The sequence below is a fragment of the Dermacentor variabilis genome, chromosome 10 (genome assembly GCF_050947875.1).
Source record: "Dermacentor variabilis isolate Ectoservices chromosome 10, ASM5094787v1, whole genome shotgun sequence".
NCBI lineage: Eukaryota > Metazoa > Arthropoda > Arachnida > Ixodida > Ixodidae > Dermacentor > Dermacentor variabilis.
Window position 1 is genome coordinate 8,956,169 of NC_134577.1, and position 27,047 is coordinate 8,983,215.

The 27,047-nt window shown below is 38.1% G+C and overlaps 1 protein-coding gene and 1 long non-coding RNA gene across 6 annotated transcripts in view; one reads left to right on the forward strand and one right to left on the reverse strand.

Moving 5' to 3' along the window:
• LOC142559826 (uncharacterized) overlaps positions 1–27,047 on the reverse strand; it is a 234,727-nt gene that overhangs the window by 139,248 nt on the left and 68,432 nt on the right. The window lies entirely within an intron of this gene.
• LOC142559806 (uncharacterized) overlaps positions 1–27,047 on the forward strand; it is a 99,604-nt gene that overhangs the window by 50,888 nt on the left and 21,669 nt on the right. Inside the window, exon 1 of one of the 5 annotated variants that reach the window (XM_075671468.1) lies at positions 25,011–25,400. The exons of the other annotated variants lie outside the window; for them this stretch is intronic. The gene's annotated coding sequence lies outside the window, so the exon portion shown is untranslated. Of the gene's footprint in view, positions 1–25,010; positions 25,401–27,047 lie in introns of those variants that run through there. 5 annotated transcript variants of the gene reach the window in all.

The following is a 27,047-nucleotide window of genomic DNA, read 5'->3' on the forward strand; positions in this document are numbered from 1 at the left end:
AGACATGCTTTGCAGGGGAAGTGATGAATGGGTGGTATTTGAGCTTCACATGGAACTATACTATTATAGGCTGATGTTCTTTCCCCTGTAATTCACTTGCGCAAATTCGTTTATTAATCAGTTTAGCTAGTATCTGTAAACGTGCTTTGCAGGGGAAGTGATGGGTGGGCGGTATTCGTGCTTCACATAGAACTATACTATTATAGGTTGATGTTCTTCCCCCTATAATTTACTTGCACAAATTTGTTGAGCTAGTATCTGTAAACATGCTTTGCAGGGGAAGTGATAAATGGGTGGTATTTGAGCTTCAAATAGAGCGATAATATTATAGGTTGATGTTCTTTCCCCTATAATTTACATGCGCAAACTTGTTTATTAATCAGTTAAGCTAGTATCTGTAAACATGCTTTGCAGGGGCAGTGATGGATGGGTGGAATTTGAGCTTCACATGGAACTATACTATTATAGGCTTATGTTCTTTCCCGATTTATTGTGCAAATCCATTTATTAGTCAGTTAAGCTAATATCTGTAAACGTGCTCTCCAGGGCAAGTGATGTATAGGTGGAATTTGAGCTTCACATAGAACTATACTATTTTAAGCTGATGTTCTTTCTCCTATAATTTACTTGCGCAAATTTGTTTATGAATCATTTAGGCTAGTGTCTGTAAACACGCTTTGCAGGGGCAGTGATGGAGGGGTGGAAATAGAGCTTCACATGCAACTATACTATGATAGGCTGATGTTCTTTCCCTTATAACTTGCGCAAATTTGTTTATTAATCAGTTAATCTAGTATCTGTAACCATGCTTTGCAGGGGTAAGTGATGGATAGGTGGAATTTGAGCTTCACATACAACTATACTATTATAAGCTGATCTTCTTTCCCCTATAATTTACTTGCGCAAATTAGTTTATTAAGCAGTTAAGCTAGTATCTGTAAACATGTTTGCAGGGGCAGGGATGAATGGGTGGTATTTGAGCTTCACATAGAACTATACTATTATAGGCTGATGTTCTTTCCCCTATAATTTACTTGCCCAAATTTGTTTATTAATCAGTTAAGCTAGTATCTGTAAACCTGCTTTGCAGGGGCAGTGATGGATGGGTGGAATTTGACCTTCACACGGAACCATACTATTAGAGGCTGATGTTCGTTCCCCTATAATTTACTCGCGGAAATTCGTTTATTAATCAGTTTAGCTAGTATCTGTAAACATGCTTTGCAGGGGAAGTGATGAATGAGTGGTATTTGAGCTTAACATTGAACTATACTATCATAGGCTGATGTACTTTCCCCTATAATTTACTTGCGCAAATTCGTTTAATAATCAGTCAAGCTAGTATCTGTAAACATGCTTGGCAGCGGCAGTGATGGATGGGTGGAATTTGAGCTTGACATGGAACTATACTATTATAGGCTGATGTTGTTTCCCCTATAATTTACTTGCGCAAATTCGTTTATTAATCAGTTAAGCTAGTATCTGTAACCATGTTTGCAGGGGCGGTGATGGATGGGTGGAATTTGAGCTTCACATGGAACTATACTATTATAGGCTGATGTTCTTTCCACTATAATTTACTTGCGCAAATTCGTTTATTAATCAGTTACGCTAGTATCTGTAGACATGCTTTGCAGGGGAAGTGATGAATGGGTGGTATTTGAGCTTCACATGGAACTATACTATTATAGGCTGATGTTCTTTCCCCTGTAATTCACTTGCGCAAATTCGTTTATTAATCAGTTTAGCTAGTATCTGTAAACGTGATTTGCAGGGGCCGTGATGGATGGGTGGAATTTGAGCTTCACATGGAATTATACTATTATAGGTTGATGTTCTTTCCCCTATAATTTACTTGCGGAAATTCGTTTATTAATCAGTTAAGCTAGTATGTGTAAACATGCATTGCAGGGGCAGTGATGAATGGGTGGAATTTGAGCTTCACATAGAACTATACTATTATAAGCTGATGTTCCTTCCCCTATAATTTACTTGCGCAAATTCGTTTATTAATCAGTTAAGCTAGTATCTGTAAACATGCTTCGCAGGGGCAGTCATGGATGGGTGGAATTGGAGCTTCACATAGAACTATACTATTATAGGCTTATGTTCTTTCCCCAATAATTTACTTGCGCAAATTTGTTTATGCATCAATTAAGCTAGTATCTGTAAACACGCTTTGCAGGTGCAGTGATGGATGGGTGGAATTTGAGCTTGACATAGAACTATACTATTATAAGCTGATGTTCTTTCCCCTATAATTTACTTGCGTAAATTCGTTTATTAATCAGTTAAGCTAGTATCTGTATACATGCTTTGCAGGGGAAGTGATGAATGGGTGGTATTTGAGCTTCACATGGAACTATACTATTATAGGCTGATGTTCTTTCCCCTGTAATTTACTTGCGCAAATTCGTTTATTAATCAGTTACGCTAGTATCTGTAGACATGCTTTGCAGGCGAAGTGATGAATGGGTGGTATTTGAGCTTCACATGGAACTATACTATTATAGGCTGATGTTCTTTCCCCTGTAATTCACTTGCGCAAATTCGTTTATTAATCAGTTTAGCTAGTATCTGTAAACGGGATTTGCAGGGGCCGTGATGGATGGGTGGAATTTGAGCTTCACATGGAACTATACTATTATAGGCTGATGTTCTTTCCCCTATAATTTACTTGCGCAAATTCATTTATTAATCAGTTAAGCTAGTATCTGTAAACATGCTTTGCAGGGGCAGTGATGGATGGGTGGAATTTGGGCTTCACATGGAACTATACTATGATAGGCTGATGTTCTTTCCTCTATAATTTACTTGCGCAACTTCGTTTATTAATCAGTTAAGCTAGTATCTGTAACCAAGGTTTTCAGGGGAAGTGACGAATGGGTGGTGTTTGAGCTTCACATGGAACTGTACTATTATAGGTTCATGTTCTTTCGCCTATAATTTACTTGCGCACATTTGTTTATTAATCAGTTAAGCTAGTATCTGTATGCATGCTTTGCAGGGGCAGTGATGAATGGGTGGAATTTCAGCTTCACATGGAACTATACTATTATAGGCTGATGTTCTTTCCCCTATAATTTACTTGCGCAAATTTGTTTATTAATCAGTTAAGCTAGTATCTGTAAACGTGCTTTGCAGGGGCAGTGATGGATGGGTGGAATTTGACCTTCACACGGAACCATACTATTAGAGGCTGATGTTCGTTCCCCTATAATTTACTTGCGGAAATTCGTTTATTAATCAGTTTAGCTAGTATCTCTAAACATGCTTTGCAGGGGAAGTGATGAATGAGTGGTATTTGAGCTTAACATTGAACTATACTATTATAGGCTGATGTTCTTTCCCCTATAATTTACTTGCGCAAATTCGTTTAATAATCAGTCAAGCTAGTATCTGTAAACATGCTTGGCAGCGGCAGTGATGGATGGGTGGAATTTGAGCTTGACATGGAACTATACTATTATAGGCTGATGTTGTTTCCCCTATAATTTACTTGCGCAAATTCGTTTATTAATCAGTGAAGCTAGTATCTGTAAACACGCTTTGCAGGGGAAGTGATGAATGGGTGGTATTTGAGCTTCACATAGAACCATACTATTATGGGCTGATGTTTTTTTCCCTATAATTCACTTGCGCAAATTCGTTTATTATTGAGTTTAGCTAGTATCTGTAAACATGTTTGCAGGGGCAGTGATGAATGGGTGGTATTTGAGCTTCACATAGAACTATACTATTATAGGCTGATGTTGTTTCCCCTATAATTTACTTGCGCAAATTCGTTTATTAATCAGTTAAGCTAGTATCTGTAACCATGTTTGCAGGGGCGGTGATGGATGGGTGGAATTGGAGCTTCACATAGAACTATACTATTATAGGCTTATGTTCTTTCCCCTGTAATTTACTTGCCCAAATTCGTTTATTAATCAGTTAAGCTAGTATCTGTAAACGTGCTTTGCAGGGGCAGTGATGGATGGGTGGAATTTGAGCTTCACATGGAATTATACTATTATAGGCTGATGTTCTTTCCCCTATAATTTACTTGCGCAAATTTGTTTATTAATCAGTTAAGCTAGTATCTGTAAACATGCTTTGCAGGGGCAGTGATGAATGGGTGGAATTTGAGCTTCACATAGAACTATACTATTATAAGCTGATGTTCTTTCCCCTATAATTTACTTGCGCAAATTCGTTTATTAATCAGTTAAGCTAGTATCTGCAAACATGCTTTGCAGTGGAAGTGATGAATGGGTAGTATTTGAGCTTCACATAGAACTATACTATTATAGGCTGACGTTGTTTACGCTATACTTTACTTGCGCAAACTCGTTTATTAATCAGTTTAGCTAGTATCTGTAAACATGCTTTGTAGGGGAAGTGATGGATGGGTGGTATTTGAGCTTCACATAGAACTATACTATTATAGGCTGATGTTCTTTCCCCAATTATTGCGCAAATCCGTTTATTAGTCAGTTAAGCTAGTATCTGTAAACATGCTTTGCAGGGGAAGTGATGAATGGGTGGTATTTGAGCTTCACATGGAACTATACTATTATAGGCTGATGTTCTTTCCCCTATAATTTACTTGCGCAAATTTATTTATTAATCAGTTAAGCTAGTATCTGTGAACATGCTTTGCAGGGGCAGTGATGGATGGGTGGAATTTGGGCTTCACATGGAACTATACTATGATAGGGTGATGTTCTTTCCTCTATAATTTACTTGCGCAACTTCGTTTCTTAATCAGTTAAGCTAGTATCTGTAACCAAGGTTTTCAGGGGAAGTGACGAATGGGTGGTGTTTGAGCTTCACATGGAACTGCACTATTATAGGTTCATGTTCTTTCGCCTATAATTTACTTGCGCACATTTGTTTATTAATCAGTTAAGCTAGTATCTGTAAACATGCTTTGCAAGGGCAGTGATGGATGGGTGGAATTTCAGCTTCACATGGAACTATACTATTATAGGCTGATGTTCTTTCCCCTATAATTTACTTGCGCAAATTTGTTTATTAATCAGTTAAGCTAGTGTCTGTAAACATGCTTTGCAGGGGAAGTGATGAATGGGTAGTATTTGAGCTTCACATAGAACTATACTATTATAGGCTGATGTTGTTTACGCTATACTTTACTTGCGCAAACTCGTTTATTAATCAGTTTAGCTAGTATCTGTAAACATGCTTTGTAGGGGAAGTGATGGATGGGTGGTATTTGAGCTTCACATGGAACTATACTATTATAGGCTGATGTTCGTTCCCCTATAATTTACTTGCGCAAATTCATTTATTAGTCAGTTAAGCTAGTATCTGTAAACATGCTTTGCAGGGGAAGTGATGAATGGGTGGTATTTGAGCTTCACATGGAACTATACTATTATAGGCTGATGTTCTTTCCCCTATAATTTACTTGCGCAAATTCATTTATTAATCAGTTAAGCTAGTATCTGTAAACATGCTTTGCAGGGGCATTGATGGATGGGTGGAATTTGAGCTTCACATGGACCTATAGTATTATAGGCTGATGTTCTTTCTCCTATAATTTACTTGCGCAAATTTGTTTATTAAGCAGTTAAGCTAGTATCTGTAAACATGTTTGCAGGGGCAGGGATGAATGGGTGGTATTTGAGCTTCACATAGAACTATACTATTATAGGCTGATGTTCTTTCCCCTATAATTTACTTGCCCAAATTTGTTTATTAATCAGTTAAGCTAGTATCTGTAAACGTGCTTTGCAGGGGCAGTGATGGATGGGTGGAATTTGACCTTCACACGGAACCATACTATTAGAGGATGATGTTCGTTCCCCTATAATTTACTTGCGGAAATTCGTTTATTAATCAGTTTAGCTAGTATCTGTAAACATGCTTTGCAGGGGAAGTGATGAATGAGTGGTATTTGAGCTTAACATTGAACTATACTATTATAGGCTGATGTTCTTTCCCCTATAATTTACTTGCGCAAATTCGTTTATTAATCAGTTAAGCTAGTATCTGTAAACGTGCTTTGCAGGGGCAGTGATGGATGTGTGGAATTTGAGCTTCACATAGAACTATACTATTATAAGCTGATGTTCTTTCCCTCATAATTTACTTGCGCAAATTTGTTTATGAATCATTTAAGCTAGTATCTGTAAGCACGCTTTGCAGGGGCAGTGATGGAGGTGTGGAAATTGAGCTTCACATGGAACTATACTATTATAGGCTGATGTTCTTTCCCCTATAATTTACTTGCGGAACTTCGTTTATTAATCAGTTAAGCTAGTATATGTGAACGTGCTTTGCAGGGGAAGTGATGAATGGGTGGTATTTGAGCTTCCCATGGAACTATACTATTATAGGGTGATGTTCTTTCCCCTATAATTTACTTGCGCAAATTAGTTTCCTAATCAGTTAAGCTAGTATCTGTAAACATGCTCGCGCTTTGCAGAGGCAGTGATGGATGGGTGGAATTTGAGCTTCACATGGAACTATACCATTATAGGCTGATGTTCTTTCCCCTATAATTTACATGCGCAGATTGGTTTATTAATCAGTCAAGCTAGTATCTGCAAACATGCTTGGCAGCGGCAGTGATGGATGGGTGGAACTTGAGCTTGACATGGAACTATACCATTATAGGCTGATGTTCTTTCCCCTATAATTTACATGCGCAGATTGGTTTATTAATCAGTCAAGCTAGTATCTGCAAACATGCTTGGCAGCGGCAGTGATGGATGGGTGGAACTTGAGCTTGACATGGAACTATACTATTATAGGCTGATGTTGTTTCCCCTATATTTACTTGCGCAAATTCGTTTATTAATCAGTGAAGCTAGTATCTGTAAACACGCTTTGCAGGGGAAGTGATGAATGGGTGGTATTTGAGCTTCACATAGAACTATACTATTATGGGCTGATGTTTTTTCCCCTATAATTCACTTGCGCAAATTCGTTTATTATTGAGTTTAGCCAGTATCTGTAAACATGTTTGCAGGGGCAGTGATCAATGGGTGGTATTTGAGCTTCACATAGAACTATACTATTATAGGCTGATGTTGTTTCCCCTATAATTTACTTGCGCAAATTCGTTTATTAATCAGTTAAGCTAGTATCTGTAACCATGTTTGCAGGGGCGGTGATCGATGGGTGGAATTTGAGCTTCACATGGAACTATACTATTATAGGCTGATGTTCTTTCCCCTATAATTTACTTGCGCAAATTCGTTTATTAATCAGTTACGCTAGTATCTGTAGACATGCTTTGCAGGGGAAGTGATGAATGGGTGGTATTTGAGCTTCACATGGAACTATACTATTATAGGCTGATGTTCTTTCCCCTGTAATTCACTTGCGCAAATTCGTTTATTAATCAGTTTAGCTAGTATCTGTAAACGTGCTTTGCAGGGGAAGTGATGGGTGGGCGGTATTCGTGCTTCACATAGAACTATACTATTATAGGTTGATGTTCTTCCCCCTATAATTTACTTGCACAAATTTGTTGAGCTAGTATCTGTAAACATGCTTTGCAGGGGAAGTGATAAATGGGTGGTATTTGAGCTTCAAATAGAGCTATAATATTATAGGTTGATGTTCTTTCCCCTATAATTTACATGCGCAAACTTGTTTATTAATCAGTTAAGCTAGTATCTGTAAACATGCTTTGCAGGGGCAGTGATGGATGGGTGGAATTTGAGCTTCACATGGAACTATACTATTATAGGCTTATGTTCTTTCCCCATTCATTGTGCAAATCCATTTATTAGTCAGTTAAGCTAATATCTGTAAACGTGCTCTCCAGGGCAAGTGATGTATAGGTGGAATTTGAGCTTCACATAGAACTATACTATTTTAAGCTGATGTTCTTTCTCCTATAATTTACTTGCGCAAATTTGTTTATGAATCATTTAGGCTAGTGTCTGTAAACACGCTTTGCAGGGGCAGTGATGGAGGGGTGGAAATAGAGCTTCACATGGAACTATACTATGATAGGCTGATGTTCTTTCCCTTATAACTTGCGCAAATTTGTTTATTAATCAGTTAATCTAGTATCTGTAACCATGCTTTGCAGGGGTAAGTGATGGATAGGTGGAATTTGAGCTTCACATACAACTATACTATTATAAGCTGATCTTCTTTCCCCTATAATTTACTTGCGCAAATTAGTTTATTAAGCAGTTAAGCTAGTATCTGTAAACATGTTTGCAGGGGCAGGGATGAATGGGTGGTATTTGAGCTTCACATAGAACTATACTATTATAGGCTGATGTTCTTTCCCCTATAATTTACTTGCCCAAATTTGTTTATTAATCAGTTAAGCTAGTATCTGTAAACGTGCTTTGCAGGGGCAGTGATGGATGGGTGGAATTTGACCTTCACACGGAACCACACTATTAGAGGATGATGTTCGTTCCCCTATAATTTACTTGCGGAAATTCGTTTATTAATCAGTTAAGCTAGTATCTGTAACCAAGGTTTTCAGGGGAAGTGACGAATGGGTGGTGTTTGAGCTTCACATGGAACTGCACTATTATAGGTTCATGTTCTTTCGCCTATAATTTACTTGCGCACATTTGTTTATTAAGCAGTTAAGCTAGTATCTGTAAACATGCTTTGCAGGGGCAGTGATGGATGGGTGGAATTTCAGCTTCACATGGAACTATACTATTATAGGCTGATGTTCTTTCCCCTATAATTTACTTGCGCAAATTAGTTTATTAGGCAGTTAAGCTAGTATCTGTAAACATGTTTGCAGGGGCAGTGATGAATGGGTGGTATTTGAGCTTCACATAGAACTATACTATTATAGGCTGATGTTCTTTCCCCTATAATTTACTTGCCCAAATTTGTTTATTAATCAGTTAAGCTAGTATCTGTAAACCTGCTTTGCAGGGGCAGTGATGGATGGGTGGAATTTGACCTTCACACGGAACCATACTATTAGAGGCTGATGTTCGTTCCCCTATAATTTACTCGCGGAAATTCGTTTATTAATCAGTTTAGCTAGTATCTGTAAACATGCTTTGCAGGGGAAGTGATGAATGAGTGGTATTTGAGCTTAACATTGAACTATACTATCATAGGCTGATGTTCTTTCCCCTATAATTTACTTGCGCAAATTCGTTTAATAATCAGTCAAGCTAGTATCTGTAAACATGCTTGGCAGCGGCAGTGATGGATGGGTGGAATTTGAGCTTGACATGGAACTATACTATTATAGGCTGATGTTGTTTCCCCTATAATTTACTTGCGCAAATTCGTTTATTAATCAGTTAAGCTAGTATCTGTAACCATGTTTGCAGGGGCGGTGATGGATGGGTGGAATTTGAGCTTCACATGGAACTATACTATTATAGGCTGATGTTCTTTCCACTATAATTTACTTGCGCAAATTCGTTTATTAATCAGTTACGCTAGTATCTGTAGACATGCTTTGCAGGGGAAGTGATGAATGGGTGGTATTTGAGCTTCACATGGAACTATACTATTATAGGCTGATGTTCTTTCCCCTGTAATTCACTTGCGCAAATTCGTTTATTAATCAGTTTAGCTAGTATCTGTAAACGTGATTTGCAGGGGCCGTGATGGATGGGTGGAATTTGAGCTTCACATGGAATTATACTATTATAGGTTGATGTTCTTTCCCCTATAATTTACTTGCGGAAATTCGTTTATTAATCAGTTAAGCTAGTATGTGTAAACATGCATTGCAGGGGCAGTGATGAATGGGTGGAATTTGAGCTTCACAGAGAACTATACTATTATAAGCTGATGTTCCTTCCCCTATAATTTACTTGCGCAAATTCGTTTATTAATCAGTTAAGCTAGTATCTGTAAACATGCTTCGCAGGGGCAGTCATGGATGGGTGGAATTGGAGCTTCACATAGAACTATACTATTATAGGCTTATGTTCTTTCCCCAATAATTTACTTGCGCAAATTTGTTTATGCATCAATTAAGCTAGTATCTGTAAACACGCTTTGCAGGTGCAGTGATGGATGGGTGGAATTTGAGCTTGACATAGAACTATACTATTATAAGCTGATGTTCTTTCCCCTATAATTTACTTGCGTAAATTCGTTTATTAATCAGTTAAGCTAGTATCTGTATACATGCTTTGCAGGGGAAGTGATGAATGGGTGGTATTTGAGCTTCACATGGAACTATACTATTATAGGCTGATGTTCTTTCCCCTGTAATTTACTTGCGCAAATTCGTTTATTAATCAGTTACGCTAGTATCTGTAGACATGCTTTGCAGGGGAAGTGATGAATGGGTGGTATTTGAGCTTCACATGGAACTATACTATTATAGGCTGATGTTCTTTCCCCTGTAATTCACTTGCGCAAATTCGTTTATTAATCAGTTTAGCTAGTATCTGTAAACGGGATTTGCAGGGGCCGTGATGGATGGGTGGAATTTGAGCTTCACATGGAACTATACTATTATAGGCTATTGTTCTTTCCCCTATAATTTACTTGCGCAAATTCATTTATTAATCAGTTAAGCTAGTATCTGTAAACATGCTTTGCAGGGGCAGTGATGGATGGGTGGAATTTGGGCTTCACATGGAACTATACTATGATAGGCTGATGTTCTTTCCTCTATAATTTACTTGCGCAACTTCGTTTATTAATCAGTTAAGCTAGTATCTGTAACCAAGGTTTTCAGGGGAAGTGACGAATGGGTGGTGTTTGAGCTTCACATGGAACTGTACTATTATAGGTTCATGTTCTTTCGCCTATAATTTACTTGCGCACATTTGTTTATTAATCAGTTAAGCTAGTATCTGTATGCATGCTTTGCAGGGGAAGTGATGAATGGGTGGTATTTGAGCTTCACATGGAACTATACTATTATAGGCTGATGTTCTTTCCCCTGTAATTTACTTGCGCAAATTCGTTTATTAATCAGTTTAGCTAGTATCTGTAAACATGCTTTGCAGGGGAAGTGATGAATGAGTGGTATTTGAGCTTAACATTGAACTATACTATTATAGGCTGATGTTCTTTCCCCTATAATTTACTTGCGCAAATTCGTTTAATAATCAGTCAAGCTAGTATCTGTAAACATGCTTGGCAGCGGCAGTGATGGATGGGTGGAATTTGAGCTTGACATGGAACTATACTATTATAGGCTGATGTTGTTTCCCCTATAATTTACTTGCGCAAATTCGTTTATTAATCAGTGAAGCTAGTATCTGTAAACACGCTTTGCAGGGGAAGTGATGAATGGGTGGTATTTGAGCTTCACATAGAACCATACTATTATGGGCTGATGTTTTTTTCCCTATAATTCACTTGCGCAAATTCGTTTATTATTGAGTTTAGCTAGTATCTGTAAACATGTTTGCAGGGGCAGTGATGAATGGGTGGTATTTGAGCTTCACATAGAACTATACTATTATAGGCTGATGTTGTTTCCCCTATAATTTACTTGCGCAAATTCGTTTATTAATCAGTTAAGCTAGTATCTGTAACCATGTTTGCAGGGGCGGTGATGGATGGGTGGAATTGGAGCTTCACATAGAACTATACTATTATAGGCTTATGTTCTTTCCCCTGTAATTTACTTGCCCAAATTCGTTTATTAATCAGTTAAGCTAGTATCTGTAAACGTGCTTTGCAGGGGCAGTGATGGATGGGTGGAATTTGAGCTTCACATGGAATTATACTATTATAGGCTGATGTTCTTTCCCCTATAATTTACTTGCGCAAATTTGTTTATTAATCAGTTAAGCTAGTATCTGTAAACATGCTTTGCAGGGGCAGTGATGAATGGGTGGAATTTGAGCTTCACATAGAACTATACTATTATAAGCTGATGTTCTTTCCCCTATAATTTACTTGCGCAAATTTGTTTATGCATCAATTAAGCTAGTATCTGTAAACACGCTTTGCAGGTGCAGTGATGGATGGGTGGAATTTGAGCTTCACATATAACTATACTATTATAAGCTGATGTTCTTTCCCCTATAATTTACTTGCGTAAATTCGTTTATTAATCAGTTAAGCTAGTATCTGCAAACATGCTTTGCAGTGGAAGTGATGAATGGGTAGTATTTGAGCTTCACATAGAACTATACTATTATAGGCTGACGTTGTTTACGCTATACTTTACTTGCGCAAACTCGTTTATTAATCAGTTTAGCTAGTATCTGTAAACATGCTTTGTAGGGGAAGTGATGGATGGGTGGTATTTGAGCTTCACATAGAACTATACTATTATAGGCTGATGTTCTTTCCCCAATTATTGCGCAAATCCGTTTATTAGTCAGTTAAGCTAGTATCTGTAAACATGCTTTGCAGGGGAAGTGATGAATGGGTGGTATTTGAGCTTCACATGGAACTATACTATTATAGGCTGATGTTCTTTCCCCTATAATTTACTTGCGCAAATTTATTTATTAATCAGTTAAGCTAGTATCTGTGAACATGCTTTGCAGGGGCAGTGATGGATGGGTGGAATTTGGGCTTCACATGGAACTATACTATGATTGGGTGATGTTCTTTCCTCTATAATTTACTTGCGCAACTTCGTTTCTTAATCAGTTAAGCTAGTATCTGTAACCAAGGTTTTCAGGGGAAGTGACGAATGGGTGGTGTTTGAGCTTCACATGGAACTGCACTATTATAGGTTCATGTTCTTTCGCCTATAATTTACTTGCGCACATTTGTTTATTAATCAGTTAAGCTAGTATCTGTAAACATGCTTTGCAGGGGCAGTGATGGATGGGTGGAATTTCAGCTTCACATGGAACTATACTATTATAGGCTGATGTTCTTTCCCCTATAATTTACTTGCGCAAATTTGTTTATTAATCAGTTAAGCTAGTGTCTGTAAACATGCTTTGCAGGGGAAGTGATGAATGGGTGGTATTTGAGCTTCATATAGAACTCTACTATTATAGGCTGATGTTCTTTTCCCTATAATTTACTTGCGCAAATTTGTTTATGAATCAGTTAAGCTAGTATCTGTAAACGTGCTTTGCAGGGGCAGTGATGGAGGGGTGGAATTTGAGCTTGACATAGAACTATACTATTATAAGCTGATGTTCTTTCCCCTACAATTTACTTGCGTAAATTCGTTTATTAATCAGTTAAGCTAGTATCTGCAAACATGCTTTGCAGGGGAAGTGATGAATGGGTAGTATTTGAGCTTCACATAGAACTATACTATTATAGGCTGATGTTGTTTACGCTATACTTTACTTGCGCAAACTCGTTTATTTATCAGTTTAGCTAGTATCTGTAAACATGCTTTGTAGGGGAAGTGATGGATGGGTGGTATTTGAGCTTCACATGGAACTATACTATTATAGGCTGATGTTCGTTCCCCTATAATTTACTTGCGCAAATTCATTTATTAGTCAGTTAAGCTAGTATCTGTAAACATGCTTTGCAGGGGAAGTGATGAATGGGTGGTATTTGAGCTTCACATGGAACTATACTATTATAGGCTGATGTTCTTTCCCCTATAATTTACTTGCGCAAATTCATTTATTAATCAGTTAAGCTAGTATCTGTAAACATGCTTTGCAGGGGCATTGATGGATGGGTGGAATTTGAGCTTCACATGGACCTATAGTATTATAGGCTGATGTTCTTTCTCCTATAATTTACTTGCGCAAATTTGTTTATGAATCAGTTAAGCTAGTATCTGTAAACATGCTTTGCAGGGGAAGTGATGGATGGGTGGTACTTGAGCTTCACATGGAACTATACTATTATAGGCTGATGTTCTTTCCTCTATAATTTACTTGCGCAAATCCGTTGATTAGTCAGTTAAGCTAGTATCTGTAAACATGCTTTGCAGGGGAAGTGACGAATGGGTGGTGTTTGAGCTTCACATGGAACTGTACTATTATAGCTTCATGTTCTTTCGCCTATAATTTACTTGCGCACATTGGTTTATTAATCAGTTAAGCTAGTATCCGTAAACATGCTTTGCAGGGGCAGTGATGGATGGGTGGAATTTCAGCTTCACATGGAACTATACTATTATAGGCTGATGTTCTTTCCCCTACAATTTACTTGCGCAAATTTGTTTATGAATCAGTTAAGCTAGTATCTGTAAACGTGCTTTGCAGGGGCAGTGATGGAGGGGTGGAATTTGAGCTTGACATAGAACTATACTATTATAAGCTGATGTTCTTTCCCCTATAATTTACTTGCGTAAATTCGTTTATTAATCAGTTAAGCTAGTATCTGCAAACATGCTTTGCAGGGGAAGTGATGAATGGGTAGTATTTGAGCTTCACATAGAACTATACTATTATAGGCTGATGTTGTTTACGCTATACTTTACTTGCGCAAACTCGTTTAATAATCAGTTTAGCTAGTATCTGTAAACATGCTTTGTAGGGGAAGTGATGGATGGGCGGTATTTGAGCTTCACATAGAACTATACTATTATAGGCTGATGTTCTTTCCCCAATTATTGCGCAAATCCGTTTATTAGTCAGTTAAGCTAGTATCTGTAAACATGCTTTGCAGGGGAAGTGATGAATGGGTGGTATTTGAGCTTCACATGGAACTATACTATTATAGGCTGATGTTCTTTCCCCTATAATTTACTTGCGCAAATTCATTTATTAATCAGTTAAGCTAGTATCTGTAAACGTGCTTTGCAGGGGCAGTGATGGAGGGGTGGAATTTGAGCTTCACATGGAACTATACTATTATAGGCTGATGTTCTTCCCCCTATAATTTACTTGCGGAAATTTATTTATTAATCAGTTAAGCTAGTATCTGTAAACATGCTTTGCAGGGGCATTGATGGATGGGTGGAATTTCAGCTTCACATGGAACTATACTATTATAGGCTGATGTTCTTTCCCCTATAATTTACTTGCGCAAATTTGTTTATGAATCAGTTAAGCTAGTATCTGTAAACGTGCTTTGCAGGGGCAGTGATGGAGGGGTGGAATTTGAGCTTGACATAGAACTATACTATTATAAGCTGATGTTCTTTCCCCTATAATTTACTTGCGTAAATTCGTTTATTAATCAGTTAAGCTAGTATCTGCAAACATGCTTTGCAGGGGAAGTGATGAATGGGTAGTATTTGAGCTTCACATAGAACTATACTATTATAGGCTGATGTTGTTTACGCTATACTTTACTTGCGCAAACTCGTTTATTAATCAGTTTAGCTAGTATCTGTAAACATGCTTTGTAGGGGAAGTGATGGATGGGCGGTATTTGAGCTTCACATAGAACTATACTATTATAGGCTGATGTTCTTTCCCCAATTATTGCGCAAATCCGTTTATTAGTCAGTTAAGCTAGTATCTGTAAACATGCTTTGCAGGGGCAGTGATGGATGGGTGGAATTTGGGCTTCACATGGAACTATACTATGATAGGCTGATGTTCTTTCCTCTATAATTTACTTGCGCAAATTTGTTTATGAATCAGTTAAGCTAGTATCTGTAAACGTGCTTTGCAGGGGCAGTGATGGAGGGGTGGAATTTGAGCTTCACATGGAACTATACTATTATAGGCTGATGTTCTTCCCCCTATAATTTACTTGCGGAAATTTATTTATTAATCAGTTAAGCTAGTATCTGTAAACATGCTTTGCAGGGGCATTGATGGATGGGTGGAATTTGAGTTTCACATGGACCTATAGTATTATAGGCTGATGTTCTTTCTCCTATAATTTACTTGCGCAAATTTGTTTATGAATCAGTTAAGCTAGTATCTGTAAACATGCTTTGCAGGGGAAGTGATGGATGTGTGGTACTTGAGCTTCACATGGAACTATACTATTATAGGCTGATGTTCTTTCCCGTATAATTTACTTGCGGAACTTCGTTTATTAATCAGTTAAGCTAGTATCTGAAACCATGTTTGCAGGGGCAGTGATAGATGGGTGGAAATTGAGCTTCACATGGAACTATACTATTATAGGCTGATGTTCTTTCCCGTATAATTTACTTGCGCAAATTCGTTTATTAGTCACTTAAGCTAGTATCTGTAAACATACTATGCAGGGGAAGTGATGAAAGAGTGGTATTTGAGCTTCACATGGAACTATACTATTATAAGCTGATGTTCTTTCCCCTATACTTTACTTGCGTAAATTTGTTTATTAATTAGTTAAGCTAGTATCTGTAAACATGCTTTGCAGGGGCAGTGATGGATAGGTGGAATTTGAGCTTCATATGGAACTATACTATTATAGGCTGATGTTCTTTCCCCTATAATTTACTTGCGCAAATTTCTTTATTAATCAGTTAAGCTAGTATCTGTAAACTTGCTTTACAGGGCAAGTGATGAATGTGTGGTAGTTGAGCTTCACACGGAACTATACTATTATAGGCTGATGTTCTTTCCCGTATAATTTACTTGCCCAAATTCGTTTATTAATCAGTTAGGCTAGTATCTGTAAACGTGCTTTGCAGGGGCAGTGTTGGATGGGTGGAATTTGAGCTTCACATAGAATTATACTATTGTAGGCTGATGTTCTTTCCCCTATAATCTACTTGCGCAAATTTGTTTATTAATCAGTTAAGCTAGTATTTGTAAACATGCTTTGCAGGGGCCGTGTTGGATGGGTGGAATTTGAGCTTCACATAGAACTATACTATTATAAGCTGATTTTCTTTCCCCTATAATTTACTTGCGCAAATTTGTTTATGCATCAGTTAAGCTAGTATCTGTAAACACGCTTTGCAGGTGCAGTGATGGATGGGTGGAATTTGAGCTTGACATAGAACTATACTATAATAAACTGATGTTCTTTCCCCTATAATTTACTTACGCAAATTCGTTTATTAATCAGTTAATCTTGTATCTGTAAACATGCTTCGCAGGGGCTGTGATGGATGGGTGGAATTTGAGCTTCACATGAAACTATACTATTATAGGCTGATGTTCTTTCCCCTATAATTTACTTGAGAAAATTTGTTTATTAATCAGTTAAGCTAGTATCTGTAAACATGCTTTGCATGGGCAGTGATGGATGGGTGGAATTTGAGCTTCACATAGAACTATACTATTATAAGCTGATGTTCTTTCCCCTATAATTTACTTGCGCAAATTCGTTTATTAATCAGTTAAGCTAGTATCTGTAAACATGCTTTGCAGGGGCAGTGATGGATGGGTGGAACTTGAGCTTCACATGGAACTATACTATTATAGGCTGATGTTCTTTCCTCTATAATTTACTTGCCCAAATTTGTTTATTAAACAGTTATGCTAGTATCGGTAAACGTGCTTTGCAGGGGCAGTGATGGATGGGTGGAATTTCAGCTTCACATGGAACTATACTATTATAGGCTGATGTTCTTTCCCCTATAATTTACTTGCGCAAATTTGTTTATTAATCAGTTAAGCTAGTGTCTGTAAACATGCTTTGCAGGGGAAGTGATGAATGGGTGGTATTTGAGCTTCATATAGAACTCTACTATTATAGGCTGATGTTCTTTTCCCTATAATTTACTTGCGCAAATTTGTTTATGAATCAGTTAAGCTAGTATCTGTAAACGTGCTTTGCAGGGGCAGTGATGGAGGGGTGGAATTTGAGCTTGACATAGAACTATACTATTATAAGCTGATGTTCTTTCCCCTACAATTTACTTGCGTAAATTCGTTTATTAATCAGTTAAGCTAGTATCTGCAAACATGCTTTGCAGGGGAAGTGATGAATGGGTAGTATTTGAGCTTCACATAGAACTATACTATTATAGGCTGATGTTGTTTACGCTATACTTTACTTGCGCAAACTCGTTTATTTATCAGTTTAGCTAGTATCTGTAAACATGCTTTGTAGGGGAAGTGATGGATGGGTGGTATTTGAGCTTCACATGGAACTATACTATTATAGGCTGATGTTCGTTCCCCTATAATTTACTTGCGCAAATTCATTTATTAGTCAGTTAAGCTAGTATCTGTAAACATGCTTTGCAGGGGAAGTGATGAATGGGTGGTATTTGAGCTTCACATGGAACTATACTATTATAGGCTGATGTTCTTTCCCCTATAATTTACTTGCGCAAATTCATTTATTAATCAGTTAAGCTAGTATCTGTAAACATGCTTTGCAGGGGCATTGATGGATGGGTGGAATTTGAGCTTCACATGGACCTATAGTATTATAGGCTGATGTTCTTTCTCCTATAATTTACTTGCGCAAATTTGTTTATGAATCAGTTAAGCTAGTATCTGTAAACATGCTTTGCAGGGGAAGTGATGGATGGGTGGTACTTGAGCTTCACATGGAACTATACTATTATAGGCTGATGTTCTTTCCTCTATAATTTACTTGCGCAAATCCGTTGATTAGTCAGTTAAGCTAGTATCTGTAAACATGCTTTGCAGGGGAAGTGACGAATGGGTGGTGTTTGAGCTTCACATGGAACTGTACTATTATAGCTTCATGTTCTTTCGCCTATAATTTACTTGCGCACATTGGTTTATTAATCAGTTAAGCTAGTATCCGTAAACATGCTTTGCAGGGGCAGTGATGGATGGGTGGAATTTCAGCTTCACATGGAACTATACTATTATAGGCTGATGTTCTTTCCCCTACAATTTACTTGCGCAAATTTGTTTATGAATCAGTTAAGCTAGTATCTGTAAACGTGCTTTGCAGGGGCAGTGATGGAGGATGGAATTTGAGCTTGACATAGAACTATACTATTATAAGCTGATGTTCTTTCCCCTATAATTTACTTGCGTAAATTCGTTTATTAATCAGTTAAGCTAGTATCTGCAAACATGCTTTGCAGGGGAAGTGATGAATGGGTAGTATTTGAGCTTCACATAGAACTATACTATTATAGGCTGATGTTGTTTACGCTATACTTTACTTGCGCAAACTCGTTTAATAATCAGTTTAGCTAGTATCTGTAAACATGCTTTGTAGGGGAAGTGATGGATGGGCGGTATTTGAGCTTCACATAGAACTATACTATTATAGGCTGATGTTCTTTCCCCAATTATTGCGCAAATCCGTTTATTAGTCAGTTAAGCTAGTATCTGTAAACATGCTTTGCAGGGGAAGTGATGAATGGGTGGTATTTGAGCTTCACATGGAACTATACTATTATAGGCTGATGTTCTTTCCCCTATAATTTACTTGCGCAAATCCATTTATTAATCAGTTAAGCTAGTATCTGTAAACGTGCTTTGCAGGGGCAGTGATGGAGGGGTGGAATTTGAGCTTCACATGGAACTATACTATTATAGGCTGATGTTCTTCCCCCTATAATTTACTTGCGGAAATTTATTTATTAATCAGTTAAGCTAGTATCTGTAAACATGCTTTGCAGGGGCATTGATGGATGGGTGGAATTTCAGCTTCACATGGAACTATACTATTATAGGCTGATGTTCTTTCCCCTATAATTTACTTGCGCAAATTTGTTTATGAATCAGTTAAGCTAGTATCTGTAAACGTGCTTTGCAGGGGCAGTGATGGAGGGGTGGAATTTGAGCTTGACATAGAACTATACTATTATAAGCTGATGTTCTTTCCCCTATAATTTACTTGCGTAAATTCGTTTATTAATCAGTTAAGCTAGTATCTGCAAACATGCTTTGCAGGGGAAGTGATGAATGGGTAGTATTTGAGCTTCACATAGAACTATACTATTATAGGCTGATGTTGTTTACGCTATACTTTACTTGCGCAAACTCGTTTATTAATCAGTTTAGCTAGTATCTGTAAACATGCTTTGTAGGGGAAGTGATGGATGGGCGGTATTTGAGCTTCACATAGAACTATACTATTATAGGCTGATGTTCTTTCCCCAATTATTGCGCAAATCCGTTTATTAGTCAGTTAAGCTAGTATCTGTAAACATGCTTTGCAGGGGCAGTGATGGATGGGTGGAATTTGGGCTTCACATGGAACTATACTATGATAGGCTGATGTTCTTTCCTCTATAATTTACTTGCGCAAATTTGTTTATGAATCAGTTAAGCTAGTATCTGTAAACGTGCTTTGCAGGGGCAGTGATGGAGGGGTGGAATTTGAGCTTCACATGGAACTATACTATTATAGGCTGATGTTCTTCCCCCTATAATTTACTTGCGGAAATTTATTTATTAATCAGTTAAGCTAGTATCTGTAAACATGCTTTGCAGGGGCATTGATGGATGGGTGGAATTTGAGTTTCACATGGACCTATAGTATTATAGGCTGATGTTCTTTCTCCTATAATTTACTTGCGCAAATTTGTTTATGAATCAGTTAAGCTAGTATCTGTAAACATGCTTTGCAGGGGAAGTGATGGATGTGTGGTACTTGAGCTTCACATGGAACTATACTATTATAGGCTGATGTTCTTTCCCGTATAATTTACTTGCGGAACTTCGTTTATTAATCAGTTAAGCTAGTATCTGAAACCATGTTTGCAGGGGCAGTGATAGATGGGTGGAAATTGAGCTTCACATGGAACTATACTATTATAGGCTGATGTTCTTTCCCGTATAATTTACTTGCGCAAATTCGTTTATTAGTCACTTAAGCTAGTATCTGTAAACATACTATGCAGGGGAAGTGATGAAAGAGTGGTATTTGAGCTTCACATGGAACTATACTATTATAAGCTGATGTTCTTTCCCCTATACTTTACTTGCGTAAATTTGTTTATTAATTAGTTAAGCTAGTATCTGTAAACATGCTTTGCAGGGGCAGTGATGGATAGGTGGAATTTGAGCTTCATATGGAACTATACTATTATAGGCTGATGTTCTTTCCCCTATAATTTACTTGCGCAAATTTCTTTATTAATCAGTTAAGCTAGTATCTGTAAACTTGCTTTACAGGGCAAGTGATGAATGTGTGGTAGTTGAGCTTCACACGGAACTATACTATTATAGGCTGATGTTCTTTCCCGTATAATTTACTTGCCCAAATTCGTTTATTAATCAGTTAGGCTAGTATCTGTAAACGTGCTTTGCAGGGGCAGTGTTGGATGGGTGGAATTTGAGCTTCACATAGAATTATACTATTGTAGGCTGATGTTCTTTCCCCTATAATCTACTTGCGCAAATTTGTTTATTAATCAGTTAAGCTAGTATTTGTAAACATGCTTTGCAGGGGCCGTGTTGGATGGGTGGAATTTGAGCTTCACATAGAACTATACTATTATAAGCTGATTTTCTTTCCCCTATAATTTACTTGCGCAAATTTGTTTATGCATCAGTTAAGCTAGTATCTGTAAACACGCTTTGCAGGTGCAGTGATGGATGGGTGGAATTTGAGCTTGACATAGAACTATACTATAATAAACTGATGTTCTTTCCCCTATAATTTACTTACGCAAATTCGTTTATTAATCAGTTAATCTTGTATCTGTAAACATGCTTCGCAGGGGCTGTGATGGATGGGTGGAATTTGAGCTTCACATGAAACTATACTATTATAGGCTGATGTTCTTTCCCCTATAATTTACTTGAGAAAATTTGTTTATTAATCAGTTAAGCTAGTATCTGTAAACATGCTTTGCATGGGCAGTGATGGATGGGTGGAATTTGAGCTTCACATAGAACTATACTATTATAAGCTGATGTTCTTTCCCCTATAATTTACTTGCGCAAATTCGTTTATTAATCAGTTAAGCTAGTATCTGTAAACATGCTTTGCAGGGGCAGTGATGGATGGGTGGAACTTGAGCTTCACATGGAACTATACTATTATAGGCTGATGTTCTTTCCTCTATAATTTACTTGCCCAAATTTGTTTATTAAACAGTTATGCTAGTATCGGTAAACGTGCTTTGCAGGGGCAGTGATGGATGGGTGGAATTTGAGCTTCACATGGAACTATACTATTATTAGCTGATGTTGTTTCCCCTATAATTTACTTGCGTAAATTTGTTTATTAATCAGTTAAGCTAGTATCTGTAAACATGCTTTGCATGGGCAGTGATGGATGGGTGGAATTTGAGCTTCACATAGAACTATACTATTATAGGCTGATGTTCTTTCCTCTATAATTTACTTGCGCAACTTCGTTTATTAATCAGTTAAGCTAGTATCTGTAACCAAGGTTTTCAGAGGAAGTGATGAATGGGTGATATTTGAGCTTCACATGGTACTGTACAATGATAGGCTCATGTTCTTTCGCCTATAATTTACTCGCGCAAATTTGTTTATTAATCAGTTAAGCTAGTATCTGTAAACATGCTTTGCATGGGCAGTGATGGATGGGTGGAATTTGAGCTTCACATAGAACTATACTATTATAAGCTGATGTTCTTTCCCCTATAATTTACTTGCGCAAATTCGTTTATTATTCAGTTAAGCTAGTATCTGTAAACGTGCTTTGCAGGGGCAGTGATGGATGGGTGGAACTTGAGCTTCACATGGAACTATACTATTATAGGCTGATGTTCTTTCCTCTATAGTATACTTGCGCAACTTCGTTTATTAATCAGGTAAGCTAGTATCTGTAACCAAGGTTTTCAGGGGAAGTGATGAATGGGTGATATTTGAGCTTCACATGGTACTGTACAATTATAGGCTCATGTTCTTTCGCCTATAATTTACTTGCGCAAATTCTTTTCTTAATCAGTTTAGCTAGTATCTGTAAACATGCTTTGTAGGGGAAGTGATGGATGGGTGGTATTTGAGCTTCACATAGAACTATACTATTATAGGCTGATGTTCTTTCCCCAATTATTGCGCAAATCCGTTTATTAGTCAGTTAAGCTAGTATCTGTAAACATGCTTTGCAGGGGCAGTGATGGATGGGTGGAATTTGAGCTTCACATAGAACTATACTATTATAAGCTGCTGTTCTTTCCCCTATAATTTACTTGCGCAAATTCGTTTATTAATCAGTTAAGCTAGTATCTGTAAACATGCTTTGCAGGGGCAGTGATGGATGGGTGGAATTTGAGCTTCACATAGAACTATAGTATTATAGGCTCATGTTCTTCCCCCTATAATTTACTTGCGCAAATTCGTTTCTTAATCAGTTAAGCTAGTATCTGTAAACACGCTTATCAGGGGCACTGATGGAGGGGTGGAATTTGAGCTTCACATGGAACTATACTATTATAGGCTGATGTTTTTGCGCTATAAGTTATTTTCGCAAATTGGTTTATTGATCAAGTAAGGTCGTACAAGTAAACATGCATTTGCAGGGGGAGGGATGCATGTGTGCAATTTGAGTTTCACAGAACTATACTGTTGTGGGCTGATCTTTACGTCCGCTGTAAGTTATTTATGCAAATTCGTTTATTAATCAAGTATGTCACTTTAAACGTGCATTTTTAGGGGAAGTGATGTATGGGCGGTGAGCTTCAGATAGAACTATACTATTATAGGCTGATGTTCTTTCCGCTATAATTTATTTGCGCAAATTAGTTCCTTAATGAAATAACTTAGTGTGTGTAAGCGGGCATTTGCAGGGGGAGTGATAAATGGGCAGAAGTTTAGCTTCACAAGGATTGATACTATTATAGGCTGATGTTTGCTTCTGCTATAAGTTATTTTCAGAAATTCGTTTCAGAAAATCTAGTAAGTTAGAGTGTGTAAGTGGGCATTTGGGGGGGGGGGGGCAAGGAGAGATGTGGATGTGTGGAATTTGAGCTTCACATAGAGCTATATTGTAAGAGGCTGATGTTTTCTACCATTTTAAATTTTTTGCGCAGATTCCTTCATTAATCAAGAAAGTGTCTCTTAGCGTGCATTTGCAGGGGCAGTGACTGATAGATCCAATTTGAGCGTGAAATGGATCTGAGCTAACACTACTGAGCATAGGTTCTAACATATTAATATAGGCTGCTGTTTTTTCCGCTATAATTTTTTTCGCAACTTCGTTTTTAATCAAGTAATCAAGCAAGTTTGTGTCTGTAAACGGGCATTTGCAGGATCAGTAATGGATAGATCGAATTTGAGCGTGACTTAGATCTCAGCTTACACCAATGTGGGCAGTTTCTAACATACTATTATAGGCTGATGTTTTTCCACTATAATATATTTGCGGAAATTAATTTATTAATCAAGTGAGTTTGTCTGTAAGCGGGAGATTTGCTGAGGAAGTGTTGGATGCGTCAAATTTGAGCATCACATAAAACTGAGCCAACACGATTTAGCTGAGGTTCTAACATGCTATATGCTCATGCGTTTTCCGCAATATGTAATTTGCGCAAAACCGCTTCATAATCATGTATTTATTGCCTTTGTGCGGGTGTTCAAGCGGTGGGATGGATGCATCAATTTTCAGCTTCAGAGAAAAATAGGTTAGCACGATTACGCAGAGGTTCTATGGGTTATAAACTGATGTTCTTTCCTCGAACAGAAATTTGTGCATATTCGTTTAATATTAACGGATGTCAGTGTAAGCATACGGGCTTTTGAAGGGGGAGTGATAGATGCGTCGAAGTTGAGGTTTTCAGGGATTTGGGTCAGACAACGTGGCTGACGTTCTGTCGGGCTCTATATTTTTTTTCCGAAATTAGTCATTTTTGCAAATTTATATAATAGTCATGTAATTTAGTAACTGCGTACGTGTGTTTGCGGAAGGAGTGATGGATACGTCGAGATTCAGCTTTTAATGGAGGTGATTTACCACAAATGAGCTGGTTGCAGTTTTCCGCGACAACTATAATTTCTTGAAATTCGCTTAATAATCGTGCAGTTAGCTGTGCAGCGGGAGTGAAATATGTGTGAAATTTGAGCTTTATATATAAGTAATTCCGACAGCGCAGACGTTCTATCGGGCTATAGACATACGTTCTTTCCGCGATGACGTACTGCGCATATTCGTTTAATATTGGTGCAAGTTTGTATACGCGCATTTGCAGGGGTTGTGATGGATGGTTCGAATTTAAGCTTTACGGTGAAGTGAGTTAACACGACGTTGCTGAGTTTCTGACATGCTGTAGGCTGGTGTTTCTTCTGCGAATTGATTTATCTATCATTTACGTGTCTGGACACGTGCATTTGTAGGGGGCGTGATGGATGCGTTGAGCTTGAGCGTTACAGAGAACTGAGTTAGCACGACGTAGCGTAGGTTCTAACGGGCTAAATGCTTGTAATTTGCTCTATAAGTAATTTGCGCAAATGAGTTTAATGACCGTATAAGTTAGTTTCTATATAGGTGCATTTGGTGCCAGCGATATTAATAATGCTCATGTACTGTCTACATAAATGTTACCGCAATTAAAAGAAAGGGGATGGCGGAATCTGAGAACAAGTTCGAGTTTGATGGTGTCTAGGCTAGCAACCCAGTGTCTCGTATCACGAAATATTTTTCCCGTTCCTGTCACATACGCAAACCACGTTTTCTTTTGTTTGCTTTCGTCCATCGCTGCCGAGAACGGCCGGCACGACATGGACCCGGTCGTGTTGTGCAATCATCTGCTGCCCGAGGAAGATGCCGGGTTTTGCGGCTTCGTCACCAGGTGAAGCGTGGGAGGCAGCACCGGGGGCATCTATACGAGTCAGGGCAACAAGGTGAGCTCATCGAGCAGTTTTCTTGCGTCGTAATTTTTCCAATACCTCTCGCTCTGCACGGTGAATTGCCTGTAAAATTATTTCGGTAGCTCTATATTCGAGCAGCGCAGTGTCACAAGGTCGACTGCGGTGTGCAAGGATACTGCAAAGGCCGTTATGCATAATTTTTTTTAAATTCATCCTTTTTAATGTATTTTGTCGTTGCGTCCCGCTATCACTCGCTTTTCTTTTCTAGCTAGAATGCTATAGTTGGCACTGATCAATCAGTTCTAAACGTGCGAAAAAACTGCTTATCGGCTCCTATTCCATCATTTGTGCTTTTAATAAGCTTTACTTTGAAACTTGCATTATAATCACAGAAATTTCGGTATTGTTTCGAGTATACTGGGAGTTGAAGACCTCTTTATATTCATGGAGAGATCGGTAGTTCCTCGTTCGAGAACTATTCGAAAAGTATTCGATATTCAATTCGTTTCGCTTTTGACACTATTCGATTTGTATTTGATTCAGTTTTGTCATATTGCACTCACACACCCTCAGCAAAATTCATATACAAGCAAACTAGCTAATGTGAGGAATTGCGGTGGGTGTTATGATGGTCCTCAAAGGATAGGAGGCGCCCAGCGTGCTCGTTCAAAGTTGGTGGAAAAAGTCCTTGTGACTGGTGCGCGATTTGCTTTCAGTGGCGGTGGTTTTTAGAGGCACATAATTTAATAGCGGGAAGCAATGTAGGCGTTCTGTTTAGTCAGAGGGCTTCCTGAAAGTCGGACAAAGTATGCCCCTGTAGGAGAAGTACTGAAGCAGGTCCCGTCGCTTGCGGTGGTACAACATGCAGCCAGTCGATGTGATCGCCACTGGAGTAAGGAAGAAGGAAGATAGCTGCTATGAATCCCATTCAGATAGAAAAGTCTGATGACATGGAGGCTTTTTGTAAAGCTGGTGGAACGTGATTTGGTCGTTTAATCACAGCCGCAGCCTCATCTGCGTCTGTGATCCAGTGAGGTGGTCAGCTTTCTTTGCATATTCGCCAACACGGTTGGCGGCATATTACCACAATTTCCCGAATTCGAGATTCACAAAGGACTGCGATAAAGCAATCGAGCTTAGGCTCTAACATAGCTGATGTTTTTTTTTTCGCTATAAGTTATTTGCGCAAAATCCGTTATGAATAAAGTTAGTGTGTGTGAGCATCTGCAGTGGGAGTGATGGATGGGTCGAACTTGATCTTCACATAGAACTATACTATTGTAGGCTGGCGTTTTTGTCCGCTATAATTTATTTGCGCAAGTTCCTTTATCAATCAAGTAAGCATCTGTGAACATGCTTTGCGGGGGGATTCATGAATGGGGGGAGTTTGTGCTTCACATAGAACTATACTATTATAGGCTGAGGATTTCTCCCATTATAACTTATTTACTGAAATTCGTTCATTAATCAAGTAAGTTAGTGTCTCTAAGCGGGTATTTGCACGGGGAGCGATGGCTGGGTCTAATTTGAGCCCCACATAACACTGAGCTAACACGACTGAGCTGAGGTTCTTACATACTCGTCTAAGCTAATGTATTTTTGTTTCGCTATAAGTTATTTACGCAAACTTGTTTATGAATCAAGTTAGTGTCTCTAACGAGTTGCAGGGGGAGTCATGAA